The sequence below is a fragment of the Centroberyx affinis genome, unplaced genomic scaffold (genome assembly GCF_046629955.1).
Source record: "Centroberyx affinis isolate AG114_WGS23_722 - 3 ecotype Tasmania unplaced genomic scaffold, CSIRO-AGI_Caff_v1 ptg003336l_1, whole genome shotgun sequence".
NCBI classification, from domain to species: Eukaryota; Metazoa; Chordata; class Actinopteri; order Beryciformes; family Berycidae; genus Centroberyx; species Centroberyx affinis.
In genome coordinates this window covers 135,485-150,233 of record NW_027281334.1, presented here as the reverse complement: position 1 = coordinate 150,233, position 14,749 = coordinate 135,485, and positions in this window count along the sequence as shown.

Genomic DNA, 14,749 nt, shown 5'->3' with positions numbered 1-14,749 from the left:
AGAGCAGCTCGTGATTGATTTAACTGACACAATCAATCCAAATTATGTTGAGAAGATTAAAGATCACACGACAGATCAATTGCTCGATACAATCGAAGATCTCCGCGAGTCGGTTGACTTGAGCAAAGCAAGGGATAAAACAGCGGCGATAAAATTCCTTGCGAGTCTCTCACTCGCTGCGCTTGCACTGACCAAGACCCTTCGAGCCGAGCTTGGTGCATCACAGAACGTGACCGTGAGACAACAAGATGTCATCACGAAGCTTCAAAGTGACAAGCTTGCAACAGAAGGTAGACTAAACGAGGTGCGAGACCAAGTAAAAGTGAGTACAGGTAAGGTTGAACAGCTCACTAAAGAAACACAGGAGATGCAAACCCAAGTCGGACAGCTCATCAATGAGAATGACGAGTTGCAAGCCCAGGTCGACCAACTCACCAAGGAAAAGGAGTTGCTGCAAGAAGACCTCGAGGCGGAACAATCAGAGAAGGGTGGTGAAACCCTCTCTGGAGCCACCATGGTGGTGATTGATCTCAAAGCCCAGATCGTAGAAAAGGAGAGGCAGATTGAAGAGCTAAGCAGGCGTATGGATAGGGAACATGTTCTGCTAACAGAGGCAGACACCCACCATGCTCTTGAAATGGTGAAGCTCAGAGGCCATGTCACGCAACTCACCCAACAGCTTGATCAGTCTCAACTGCTAGCTCAGGAAACCGACAGGGAACTCAGAGATGTGAAATTCAAATACGATGTTGAGAAGGAATCATGCGATGGTTACATCGATGCACTCCAGCAACAGAAGGATGCCATTTGAGAAACTAAATGTAAGTATGAAGACCTCCTAAGGAAACATGAGGCAACACAGTCGGAGCTTGACACCACCAAAAGAGAGTATGAGTACACCAGGGCTGAGAGAAGAAGACAGCAGGAAATCTTGAAGCATGTTCTCCCTGCTGCGACGTCGGCCAACACAGGCCAGGAGGACAGAACACCTCCTTATGGCTCAAACACATTCTATACCACAGTGGATGAAATCACATCTACCCCAGCTGTGGGAGGAGCCTCTTCGCCTCCTCAAATTCCCCGAGCAGACCCTCAGGAGGCGTATCGACTTTATCAGCCTCCAGTCCCAAAGGGTATGTACACCAGAGACCTAGACAAAATTGCTAGGAACATCTCAAGGTTCGACCCGGTCCTGGGTGGCTCAAATGATACTGCTATGTACCTTAGACAGTTGGAATACCACCTTCATAGACATCCAGAAGCACGAGTGGATGACAAGGTGTACCTCTTGAAAGCCACCTCCAGTCGAGAGGTGAACAGCTTCATCGAACGACAAGCTCCCATAGTCCAAGCTGACTACAACGCATTGACTCAAGCCCTAATGCGAGAATTTTCCAATATCAGCGACAACGAACCTGATTTAGCAGCCGCCATGGCTATCAAACAGTCCAAATATGAGACGCCCCATAGCTACTACCACCGCTTACGCAAGACATATTTCGGCAATAAGAATGAGCCAGGAATGGAGGAAGATAAGTCATTCAAACAGCTCTTTGTCCGCAATTTACACCCAGCCACAAGCCTTCATCTGGGTGTTGCTGCAGATGAACGCACATTGAACAGCCTCCAATTGCGTGAACTTGCTACAAGGGCCTTCAACAAACTGAAATCTTCACAGAGTAAATCTGCTGAACCCCAGATTGTGAGCATGGATGATGAGTCACGTATGAGGGAACTACAACTTGAAGGCGTCCCAAGCTCCCACATGCCACTCACCACCGTGGAAGCATCGCGGCCAACACACGGTAAGAACTCTAGGTTTCACTCCAGGCACACTGATTCTCCGAAAGACTCTGTCTGGTAAGTATAGAGTCGGAAACCGCCCCGCTAGCCAAAATGAACGCCAACCTGCACGTGACCGCCCGCGGTCACGAAACTTTGGCAACGATAGGACTCATCAGAGGTCCAGCGATTATCATCGTCGCGATGGGTCTCACGACGACAGGCGCCGCCAACGGTCATACCGTTACCGCCGTGATAGATCACCAGAGGACGGTGAACCACATAAGGAAAACCAGGAGCATGGTAAGACATCCAACGTGTTATCTCAAGACATGAAGACCCTGTGTAAAGAGTTCATGAGTGAAACAGTGAAGGAAATGCTCCGAAAGCGCAAGGAAAAGGATAACAAGCAAGCATGACTGGCGGCGGATCAGGACGTCGCATCTCCCCACATCAGTGACAGCTGTGGGCAGAGAAAGGCGCCTGATCCACCAAGGGGTGCACGCAAGCAATCCCAGACCCGCTTGCCCATCACAACTGAAACTAACCAGAGCATTTTGGTGACTCAGACAATGGCCCCTGGCATCGGCAACAATGACAGCCCAGATCCTGGAGATTCAGACAATGAGTTGTACTTGGGAATAGATGATGAACGAGTCACATCTCTGACACCTCCATCCACAGATCCCAATTCACATGCTGAGATGGTAACCAGGGATCTGGTCATGCCTGCCGAATCAGAAGCCGACGCTACAGTTCTTACGGTTCAACTAGAGTCAGACATGGCGCCTGTCAATGCAGAGATCCTAATGGTGAATGGAAGCCCTCCCTTCCGTCAGTTCTTATGTGACCTCACCAGGAAAGGGACAGGACGAAAGTTGTACCTCACAACCATGCTTGAAAACTCTTTAGTCTGTGAGGCTCTTGTGGACACAGCAGCTGACTTGACAGTCATGTCTAGTGCCTTGTACGAACAACTGCAGAAATCCTGTCGCTTGAATAACAGATATCTCAGACTGAACCAGTGTGAAGTTAGCGTGAGCGGCTTCACCCAAAACAAGACTCCCCTTGACCGGGTGATACTTGCTGAATTCAAAATCGGACCACTGCATCTTGTCCACCCAGTCTATGTGTCAAGAATAGACGCATTTCCAGTGCTTCTGGGGTTGGACCTCTTAGAACGGTTTGAAGCCTTGATTGACATCAAGAACCTTAAAATCTACGCTCAGGTCAGAGAGCCATTGCCCATTTCCGATAAACGGATACGGGAAGTCCAATGCAATTCTCTGTGCATGAGCCTTCCAACTCAGACTGCCGCCCTTGAAAACGCCACTCTTGAATCAGCATCAGGAGGAACCAGTCAGGCTCCAGAGCCATGGCCACCTGCTGAGCTCATCCACAACCAAGACACATTTCTGTGCTCTTTGGATCCGTCACAGTCTGAAGGATACCGCCCCCTTGTGGTAAACGGCATTGAAGTGCAAGGTGTTCATGTTAAGGATGTCACATTGGCCCTCTGGGCAGAAAAATCTGCCATCAGCCTTGAACTCTTCTCCCAACTTGAAAAGGATCACTCCTGCTTCCCATTAGTGGAGAAAGCTGTCAGATTTCCTTTGGGTACAGTTCCCCAAACAACGGCTACTGCCAAGGGCATTGCCGCCATTCCTGTGCGTTGGGGAAAGAAGCACTTTGTTCACTACGTGCTGGTGGTGCCTGATCTGCCATCCTCTGTGTGCATCGGCTGTGACATGTTGGTCCGTTTGGGCGTTCAGCTCGACACCATCAACAACGCACTATGGTCTTTGGCCAGTGTGGCTCCAGATGCCTGCACCTTTGACCCAAAGCACATGCGCTCAGGACAGACAATACCTGACGCTTGTCAAGCTATCGCCGAGCACGCCGTCACCGTGCCAGCGCGTACCGCGGAAGTCGCAATTCGTCTAAACATGCAGAAAGACCAAAAACTTAATGGCACGTTGACATACTTCCAACCTTCACCCACATTCTTTGATTTGGGCCTGTCTCTTGAAGGTACACCACTTCTTGAACTCCAATCCCGCTCCACCTATCTATTGGTGCAGAACCTCACCACAACGGCTGTCGTGATCCCCAGGAATGAAGTTCTAGGCCACTTCATAAGTGCAGACTTCTATGACTTCGAGTTAACTGTTCCGGTGATTGGGGACATCCCCGCCGAATTGCAACCTGACCATCGACATGGCAATGTTGTGTTCACAAGCCCAGCAAAAGCCATCGCTCTTGTCACTCAACTTCCAGTCAGTCAAGATCTGGTGTGTAGGGTCGACTTAACTGACACCCAACATATGATTGTTCACACCATGACCGAAGGTTCTCCCTCAGATGATGACCAGGGACCTTCCGGTCCCACAATCCAGTCCTTGGACACCGAGAATGTCCACTTGATCTCCACCAAGCCACCGGATGGCATGGTGGAACCTTTCCCAGGTTTTGAGGCACAGGTACAGCACAAGCTAGCTGAAGCTGATGCTCTCGAAACCGATGAACAGCGTGAACAGCTACGCAGACTCTTCTACAAATATGGGAACTCTTTCGCCAAAGACTCCTTTGACTGTGGCCTCGCCACAGTCAAAGGAGACCTACCATTGACTATCGCGAACTAAACAAACAGGTTCCTTTGTCCAGGTGGCCCATGACCCAACTGGGTCAAGAACTCCCGAAAGTCAGGGATGCACAATTTCACAGCACGCTGGACTTGACATCCGGCTACTGGAACCTGCACGTTGAAGAGGAAGACCAGCACAAGCTGGCATTCACTTTTGCAAACAAACAATACACCTTCACTCGGTGTCCCTTTGGGTACAATAATGCACCCGCTGAGTTCAACATCTTCTTGCATAAGGCTTGTCCAGATGCTGCCGCCCGCGGCACGATTATCTACGTCGATGACATCTTGATGAGGAGTCACACCTTTCTTGATCACTTGGCTGAGTTGGATCACGTCTTAGGCCAATTGACCACAGCCGGCGCTAAGGTCAGCATGGAAAAGGGCCAATGGTGCCGCCGGAAAGTTGACTATGTGGGCGTCCTTGTCGGTCCAGATGGCATTGAGCCACAGGCCAGTCGCATACAAGGCGTCCGCGATCTCAAGACACCCTCCAAGCTGACTGAGCTTCGGAGCTTCCTTGGCATTGTCAACTATTCAAGGCAGTTCATTGAGAACTATGCCGACATCGCCAGACCACTGACCTTGCTCCTGCACAAGGACACATCTTTTGTCTGGGGCAAAGCACAAGACCATGCCTTCCAGACCTTGAAAGACAAACTCTGTTCTGCACCTTGTCTGGTCTATCCGAACGCGGATAAAGAGTTCCACCTCGAAGTTGGATTCTCTGAGCACTGCCTCAGTGCTGGTCTCTATCAAAAGTATGACGACGACAAAAGGGTAATTGGCTACGCTAGAAAAATGCTCCTCTTGAACGAGTGTAAGTATTCTGACTGTGAAAAAGCCCTCCTTGCGACCGTCTGGGCAGTTAAACACTTCACGTGTGTCATCGGAGGTCAAAAGGTCGTCATGGAGACTTGCCACCAACCCATCACTTTCCTCAACAGCCAAAGAATTAAGCATAGCAATGTAACAAGCTACCGCATTGCAAATTGGTTGTTGGCTTTGCAAAGTCATGACGTGCATGTCAAGTATGCTCAAAACAACAAAGCCGCCTTGGGTCAAGGCCTGGCTGCCTGCACCGAGTGCATTCGGGGGGACGCTGCTCCAGCCCCTCCGCAGCTCGACCCTCCACTTGAACCCTCTCGGCACCACTACCACGACGACAATGCCTGCCAAAACATGATCACAGCCTATGTTGATGGCTGTTCTTTCCACCACAAACATGAACTCCAGGCCGGTGTGGGTGTGGTATGGATTGAGGATCAGCCCTGCACACCCCAGTGTTTTCAACTTGGGCCAAAATCCTCACAGTATGCCGAAATTGCTGGTATTCTCATTGTTCTGCAAACCGCTGTGAAACACGGCCTCAAGCAGTTGGTCATTTGTACTGACTCCAACTACGCTAGGTTGAGTTTCATGTGCCACCTGCCAACCTGGAAGCGAAATGGCTTTGTCACCTCAGCCAAGAAGCCCGTCAAACACAAGGAACTCATAATGGTATGCGACCATCTCGTGAACATGCATGACATGCAAGTTTACTGGAAGAAGGTCAAAGGCCATTCACGTCTGCCCGGTCTTGACAAGGAGCTCAACGACCGCACCGACATCCTTGCCAAGGAGGGAGCCGTTGCCGGCACCTCCTGGACGTTCTCTGAGGAATGGCTTCCTAATGAGCCTCCTCCCATAATCCTTGCTGTGACTCATGGCCAGGCAGCCAAGACCGCTGCCCAGGCCCACACCGACCCAACCGCCTACAAAAATGACTTTGTGGCAGTTTCACTCGCGCCACCATTCACTGACTCGGATCTTGTCTCCATGCAAGCTCGAGACCCAGCCATCCATGCTATGATCCGACACCTGACCTACCCTGATGACCACCCCATCTCTGATGAAGACAAGCGCGATGTTCTTGACCTCAAGCATCTGTATACTGCAAAACGCAACTTGAGGCTTGAGAAAGGTCTTCTCGTACATGTCTCCGAGCAACTAACTTCGCCTCAGCTCGTTGTTCCTCGGAGCCATCGGGGGGTGATGCTCGTCCATGCGCATGACACGCCCTGTGGCGGCCACAGAGGCGTCAAAGCAACTTGCGACTCATTGCGCCAAGTAGCCTACTGGCCACACATGCAGCAAGATGTGGCTGACTACGTCAAAGGCTGCTTGGTTTGTTGCCAGTTCCAACCTGCCAACGCCAGTCACAGAGCCCCTTTACAACGTAGAGGTGTCGCTTTTCCTTGGTCTGACCTGCAAATCGACTGGGTCGGCCCTGTCCCCACTTCGACAAGACAAAATAAGTACTTTCTCACTGTGACGTGTGCCTTCACCAAATGGGTAGAATATCTTCCTGCCCCTAATGACACGGCACACACCACTGCCCAACTGCTGATGAACCACGTGTTCTCCAGGTATGGGTTGCCCACTCGCGTGGACTCAGACAGAGGAAGCCACTTTACCGCAGCAGTCATGACCGAACTTTGGCAAATCCTGGGTGTAAAATCCCAGGTTCACATTGCTTACCACCCACGAGCCTCAGGCCAGGTGGAGCGTGCCAATCGAACAGTTGTCAGCATGTTGAAGAAATATGTGTCGGCAAACCAACGTGACTGGGATGTCAAGCTGCCTTTGGTGTTGATGGCCATCAGGGCCACACCCCATGCAGCGACGGGGGTCTCCCCCTTTGAAATGATGACGGGAAGACGGATGACACTCCCGTTGCATCTGCTGTATCAGCCAGGAGACACCAATGTCACTACTGCATACACCACCCACCAATATGTCTCAGACTTGAAAGCGCACCTGAAATCCACCTTTGCCTTTGCACAAAAGAACTTGCAACAAAGTGTCGAAGGCAGGAAGGCTTACTATGACCACAAAGCTTCCCACGATGAACTCCAAGTGGGGGACAAGGTCTGGTATTACATTTTCAGCCACCCAGTGGGGGTCTCCAAGAAATTTCTGCCCCATTGGGCAGGCCCCTATGAGATCACTGAGAAACTCTCCCCAGTGGCCTACCGAATCAAGGTCAGCAGGGGACAACAGGACCCCACCTTTAAATGGGTTCACAGGAACCAAATCAAGCTGCACAAAAACCCCATGGGACGCGTAGGGGCATTGCCTGCTGTAGATTAGAACAACCCATAGAATTTCTTTCACTGCACCGCTGTGTGCACTCCCCTCAACAACCCCTGCCGTTGTGTGATTAGTAGTGTAACCGTTAGTGGCCGAGTCACCTGGCAACTGTCCAGGGTGCCCGCAATTAATTTTAGTGACAGTAAGGAACACTCCCAACAACCATAACTGACCATTGGGTCAATTCAGGGTGCGCTAGAGCACACCTGTCCTGATACGTGTGAGAAGCCTCCAGCTTGGCTAGCTTCGCACCTGTGAAATAACCCGTGCTGTGACTAACTAACCTCTGCCGTCAGCTGATCTGCTTAACCAAGTCTCACTAGCCAGAGTCATGTGTGGTGTGCTGTCTAACCACCGCGCTTCATCTGCTTGCATGCCCCTCTCTGTTGTCCTCAGGATGGAGATTTTCTGGTTGATGCTGATCCTATGCTGTGCGTCGGTGACCCCCCAGTCTGGTGTCGTGTCCCCGGGACCCACCTCAGGCATTGTCCTGCGTGAGCAACAGGGGCTTTTGATCACCGAATGCAAGACACACATACAGCGAGTTTATGTCCGATTAAACCCAAAGGAAGTGTATAAGAAACACATTAACATTGGCCGTGACACAAGTTGGGCTAGTCAGAATTGGGCCAGAGATCAACTCAGCCATGCTGAAGTTGACACCACACACATGTTGCACCAGCTTGAGAAGTTCACGGTTACACAAGCGGAATTGCATGGCTCGCCGCGATCTAAACGTTTTCTGGGTGGACTGTTGACAGCTGCCTCTGCCATTGGCTCCCTGTTTTCCATCGGGACATCCACAGTGAATGCAGTCCGTCTTTCCACTGTTAAACAACAGATCACCGATTTGCATGCAGAACTGCCCGAGATTCGCCAACAGATAACGGAGCAGACTTCAAAGCTCCAGACGATTGGTAGAACCCTCCAAGACACCATAGTTGTCCTTAACACCCACAGCACTATTATCAATAAGACCCTTCACTCTGTAAGTCATTTACTAGAGGTAGTGCACTATGACGTTGCCCACATGCAAACTGTTAGTATGTTAATGATGGACATGCTCAGAGAAATCAGTTCCTCCATTGACAATCTAGCCATGAGCCGCATACCTTCCTATCTAGTACCCCTTAGCTTGGTGCAGGACATCCTCACAAGAGCTACCGCTAATGAAGCTAATTCCTTGCAGGTACACTTAGCCTACAGCCTAGGTAGTGCTCTTCCCTTGTATGTGAATCCAGAGGCTCGAGAACTGGCCTTTCTGCTTAGCCTCCCAATAATTGACAAGAGGAACATCTACAGGTTGAAAGATGTGGTGAATGTTGGCATGTGGCGGGGTGACACTCATGTAAAAATCAACACCCCTCCAGTTGTAGCTTACCATGATAGCAACCCAAACTTGCATTTAGTGCCTAACCTCATGATGTGCACATTGACTAAAGACATCCATTATTTGTGTCCCAGCAAACCTTTCGCCAGGGACGACACTGACAGATTGTGTGGAATTCGACCGTTGAGTGACACCTCACGTTGCAGAGCCCAGGTTACTCCCCGCTCTGATGTCACCGACACGCAGGTAGAACTAGTTGGAAAACGGTGGTTAGTGAATTCACCTGCGTCCTCTGCCACCCTCACGTATGGAAGATATGACACTGCTAACAAGATCACTCTGCTTAATCACACTATGTGGATTGAGGTCCCACCGGAGGCAATCCTCCATATTTCGGACCTAGCCCTCTATCCGTTGCCCAAGGAAAGCTATGAGAGTGAAATTGAAATTCCTGATGCCTTTGGCAAACACCCTCTCGAGATCGACCCCATTCTGCAGGACCAAATTGATTATAAAGGGACCAAGGCTATTGATTTGAGTGTCCTGAACTCTGTTCTGCATGTGACCCCAGTGCAAACAAACGATGTGTCCCTTCTCCATGCCTGGTCGACTGCAGACAGCCTTCTGTGTGCATTAGTAGTTCTTGGCTATGTTCTAATTGGTATGATCGCGTACCGTGGCAAGCCACACTTGCAGAGCTGCATGAATTGCTGTAAGAAGCAGGGTCTCACCATGAGCCTTAGAGAGTCAACACAGGTTCCCAAGACTGACAATTCTGATAGCCGAGACACTGACCCTGTAGAACTCCCGAGCCTGCGTGCCGCCCACTCTGGCGCTGCCCCTCAGCTGCTCATCAATGAGTCAGGTAGCATGCCCTCACTGATGCTTCCCTTTTAGCCATGATATAGGCTCAGTTAGATATCGCCAGTAGCGTTAGGACATTGAATATAGTTATTAGTACATGCATACACTTAGTGCATGCCGAGCAGACAATATAGTGGTAAGATTTAGTATATGTGTCCACCACATCACTCCACCACACGACACTCATTTGTGTCAAGTATACTGTGAACATGGACACACCTCACTGCCCATGCCTGATGATGATCATGCTGTATGTCAATGCTGCTTGTCTGTGCCCTGCAATGCTGTTCCAGTTTCTTCCAGTGATACATCATTGCCGGACAAGTGGGGGATATGTAGTGGATGCACCTTCATCATCATCATCATCATCATCACACATCTGGAAGGGCCTCGCATCCTGTGTGAATCTCTTCCCTGATAACAGATCAGGAATGTGGTTGGATCGTAAAGGAGGTCACTGACCTCTTGGTAAATCACTCCATTTTCACTCTTCATGGATGGTACCAAGAAACAGACTCAGTAAACAACCATAAAACACCAACACACAGCCTGTCTCTGATAAGCCCCTAGGCTCCAGAGAGTCTGTAATGACACCCATTGGAATGTTGCCAAAATAAGAAGAAATCTGTGATACAGACTAATGAAAATTTGGATATCACATTGTGATGGACTTTAATGTATGTCTGTAATTTTGTGTGTAACTGTGATGTTTTATATGATAGTTATTCCTGGTATTCGTGTTGTGCATCTTTACATGGGACTTAGATGGCCATGTTTGATATTAAAATACTCAGTAATGTGTGCTGAATGCAATCAGGTTAATGTTATGACGGTAAAGTATATTGCATAGAGCTGGGAGACAAAACCTAAGTTTTATGCATAGGAAATGAGATTTTTCCCGCTGTAACACTACACACACTAACCCACACACACGCCCCCTCACACATCACAACAAAACCACATGCACACAAGCCCAACGCGGATTTCACGCCTACGTGGTCATGAACACGTTACAGTGAATCTACACAACTTTGCCTTAAACTTTGTCTCTGAGACTTTGTCTCCGAGATTCGACTCAACATCAGCTCCACGAGCCAAGAAGAAGAACCTGCTTCACCCTCCAACTGGTGAAGTGAGTCTGCCGCATCTGCCTGACAAACACACACACAAACGCCTAGTCAGCGCGTGTGTCCTGCGTCTGTTAAGACATCGCTATTCAGCTAAAACGCAAATCTGACAATCATCGGATCCGCTGGTCGGCGAGAGCCTTGAGAGACCAGCACGTCATTCGTCCAGAACTTCGAGTGGGTCAGCCTTGAGAGACCCACACACCACCAACTCGCCGAGTGTGCAGCCTGCTCCGCCCCGCTGTGACCCTGCCGAGTTCAACTCAGAATCTTCGTTGGATCTTCATCACCTACCAGGCCCGTTGAGCTGAGATTCTTCACAGCCTCCCAGGCTCTGCGTGCCTCCTCCTCCTCCAGTCCCCGTCTGTGGCGTATGTATGATCATTGTCCGCTGGGCATCACGCATGCACTACACATAGTTATTCCATTACATGACACTCCACTTCATCCGCTTAGTGTCTCCCTATGATTCGTAACTCAGCGCTCTGCAAGTCTGTGCATAATCAGATATACCTCCGTTATTGATTATTCAGCTTGTTTCAGTGTTCAGGTATTATTGCCTTTGGTCCCACTTCTTAGCTGGGTCATATCCTCCAGCGTTCAATTTATACCATTGTGTGTTGATTACCTCATTACTATTATAAACGCATTTATTCATGTTACTCATTCACCACATTTCACTTGTATCTACCTCATATGCCTTTATTGATTTCACTGTTTATTGAGTGTGCTTTAGTAGAAATAAACATATTCTTTCACATAAAGTTCTCTCTTGTGTTTATTGTCTGGGTTTAAATTCAAGCAAGCTCGGAATTCATTCCTTCAAATGAGACTAATTGATTTGTCTGTTATCTGGTGCCCCATTCTTTAAATTCCATTGAACTAATTCTAAATTGTTTGATATCAGACACCATCAATACGTAACACCCACTACACCCCTGTCCTGGCATCCTTGCACTGGCTGCCTATAAACTTGAGAATTGATTTTAAATTTTACTTATCACTTTTAAAGCATGTCTTGGACAGGCCACAGACTACATTTTAGATCTTTTAATTCCTGATGAGCCTGTAACCTGAAGTCTGCAGGAAAGTCTCTCGTAGTTGTTCTTAGATCGAAATTTGTTTCAAGAGGGGACCGAAGATTTGCTGTCAGGGCCCCGAAACTATGGAATGCGCTTCCCGAAGAGCTCAGATTAACTAAGGGGTGTATTGACTTTTAAAACACTCTTAAAGATCCTCTTTTTTAGTGTTTTTTTTTAGTTTCATTGGCTTTTCTGTAAACTTTTTGCTCTACGCATTCTCAAGTTACCATTTGTCATTTTACCCTTGTTGAATTGTCACTGTTTAACTACTTTTTATTGTGTAGTGTTTTGTTGTATTATTCTTTTTATTGTGTAAATCACTTTGTAACTTCTGTTTTGAAAAGTGCTATATTAAAATGTATTATTATTATTGTTATTATCATTATTATATATAATCTATCCTGGCCTGATCGGATGACAAACATTTTAGTCAGTAGTCAAGTTATCCTTACAACATGAAAAGAGATGTAAGAAGAGTTGAATATAAACAGCAGTGAGTGTGGCCCATCATCCACTGGGACGAGTGTCCAGCTTCACTCCACGAGGCGGCTGTCGGCCAGGAGACACTGCAGTCCACAGGAGACACTGCAGTCCACAGGAGACACTGCAGTCCACAGAGCCTCGGGCTTTAAAGGCCAGACAGAGACCGACAGTTACAGCTGTGACGGTCTGTGTCAGGAAACACACAGGAAGCTCATTCTGTCCAGCTGTGAGTGTGTGAGGTAAGAGACACTTTAACTAAATGTTTGTGCATTCAGGTATGATGTGTTTCTGGGAAGCTAGCTTGTGTTCACACATTGAGTATTGTATAAACACTTTTTATTATTCCTGCATTATTGCTATGCTAGGATTACTTAAGAATGTAGTACTTTTTAAAGGATAATTCCGCTTATTTTCAACATGTGCCTTAGTTTTTGCTATCATGACGTTTGATTGTGTTGAAAATGTGTGAAAAGTTCATGTCTTACTTCACTGTAGAGCTTGATGTATCTTAGCTGTTTCTTCAGTTCTACACACACACACACACACACACACACACACAGGGCCAACAGGTAATCTCTTATAGCTGAACCCAGAAAGTGATTAAAACACATTAACACTCACTGCAGTGGAAACTTCCTGCATCCAATTACCAATTATCTATTGGCTGAAACTCTATATTGCAGTATTAGTTATGTTATTTTAACTAGCATGAGCTAGAACTCAAGAACTCTGATGCTGCATTCAATGCATATTGGATTTTCTGTAAATATGACTTGCTGACTGGGAAAAAACATTTACATCAATGTCCTAGTGATAATGAAGTAGAATATGTGGGGAATTTTTTTGCGCCTCTGTTATTTCCCAATTGGCATCACAAATTTAGGAAGTGAGTCAACACAAGTGGTGAACACAGCAGGGAATCCACCGATGTCAGCAGTCAGTTTTAAAAATGATCAGTTCTATTCACACTAATCCAATCTATTGGTGTGCCATTTAAAGACATGTTCAACTGTGGGTGTTATTGTGTCACTTTTTGGGTTCAGCTGTTGGACATGACGTTGGCCCTGTATGTGTGTATTGGACAGCAGTGCTCCTGTTTAACTGAAACCACGTAAAGCTCCACAGTGAAGTGAGTGATGACATCTTGAACACAGTCAATCGTCATGACGGCAAAAAAGAACAAAACAGGAAAATAAGGCCCATGTTGAAAATGACCAGATTTATCCTTTAACTATTGACTGTTGGTTGATGTCTCCATAAAATGATTTCTTCTCTGATTAATTATTGAGGGAATGATTAGCTAAATATCACAACATCCTCAGTGGCAGTGGTGTAAAATGAAGCCACCACAAATCATATGGCAATTCTCAACTCCTGCCATAGAACTACATAAAAGGAGTGGAGCAGTAGATGTTTATGTGAAAAAACAAATCAGGCCATCCCATGTGAACAGGACAAATTTTGGTTTAATCATGGCTGGTGATTTGAATAAATCTAAACCATTTGCGTGAAATTACTGTGAAACATCACTGAAAATAATAATTCCACAAGCAGTGTGCTATTTTGTCATGGTAGATTAGCTGAAACATTGCAGTAAAATCTATTTAAGAGCTTATTCAAGAATGCATCATAATCTCCAGGTATTTTTACAAATATAAATTTTTAAACTAAACAGTTTTCAACAACAGGAGAGGTTTGTTCTTTGTGTCCGTCCTGAAGAAGTAAAAAGCAAGCAGAAACATCAGATAGCCTTTGCTAAACAGCGAGTCAGTTGGCTGCTGATATTTCTGTGACTTCTTGGCATGATTTTTTTTCTGACCAGAATAGCAGTATCAAATCACCTTTCATTGTCAGATCAAGGAATTTTTCTATATGAGCTTTATGTCACTAACCCAATATGTGTTATATCTGCTTTTTCCACATATTGTAAACAGTATGATTTCATAACATCTCTGTTCAAATAGGAAAAAAGGAGGAGAATTGTTAGACAACATGTTTGTTTCCCTGGTGAACCAAACATAAGATACATAAGTTACAGGTGAAAATGTGACTTTTATGAATCTTTTTCACAACTTCGAAGACACTCAGATGATTGGGCATGCCAATATATTGAATTTCACAGAGTTGAAGCTATGCTCAAGTGTAAAGTTTTATTATGATAAATATTTTATTAAATGAAGACCTCGTCACCTATAAGTTCCTTACTGTATATGAGTATGGTTCATTGCCTTGTGGAACAGGTGTGAATCATCTTTTAAATCACTCCTAAAAACAGACTTTTATCGGAAAGCTTACCTTTAATCCT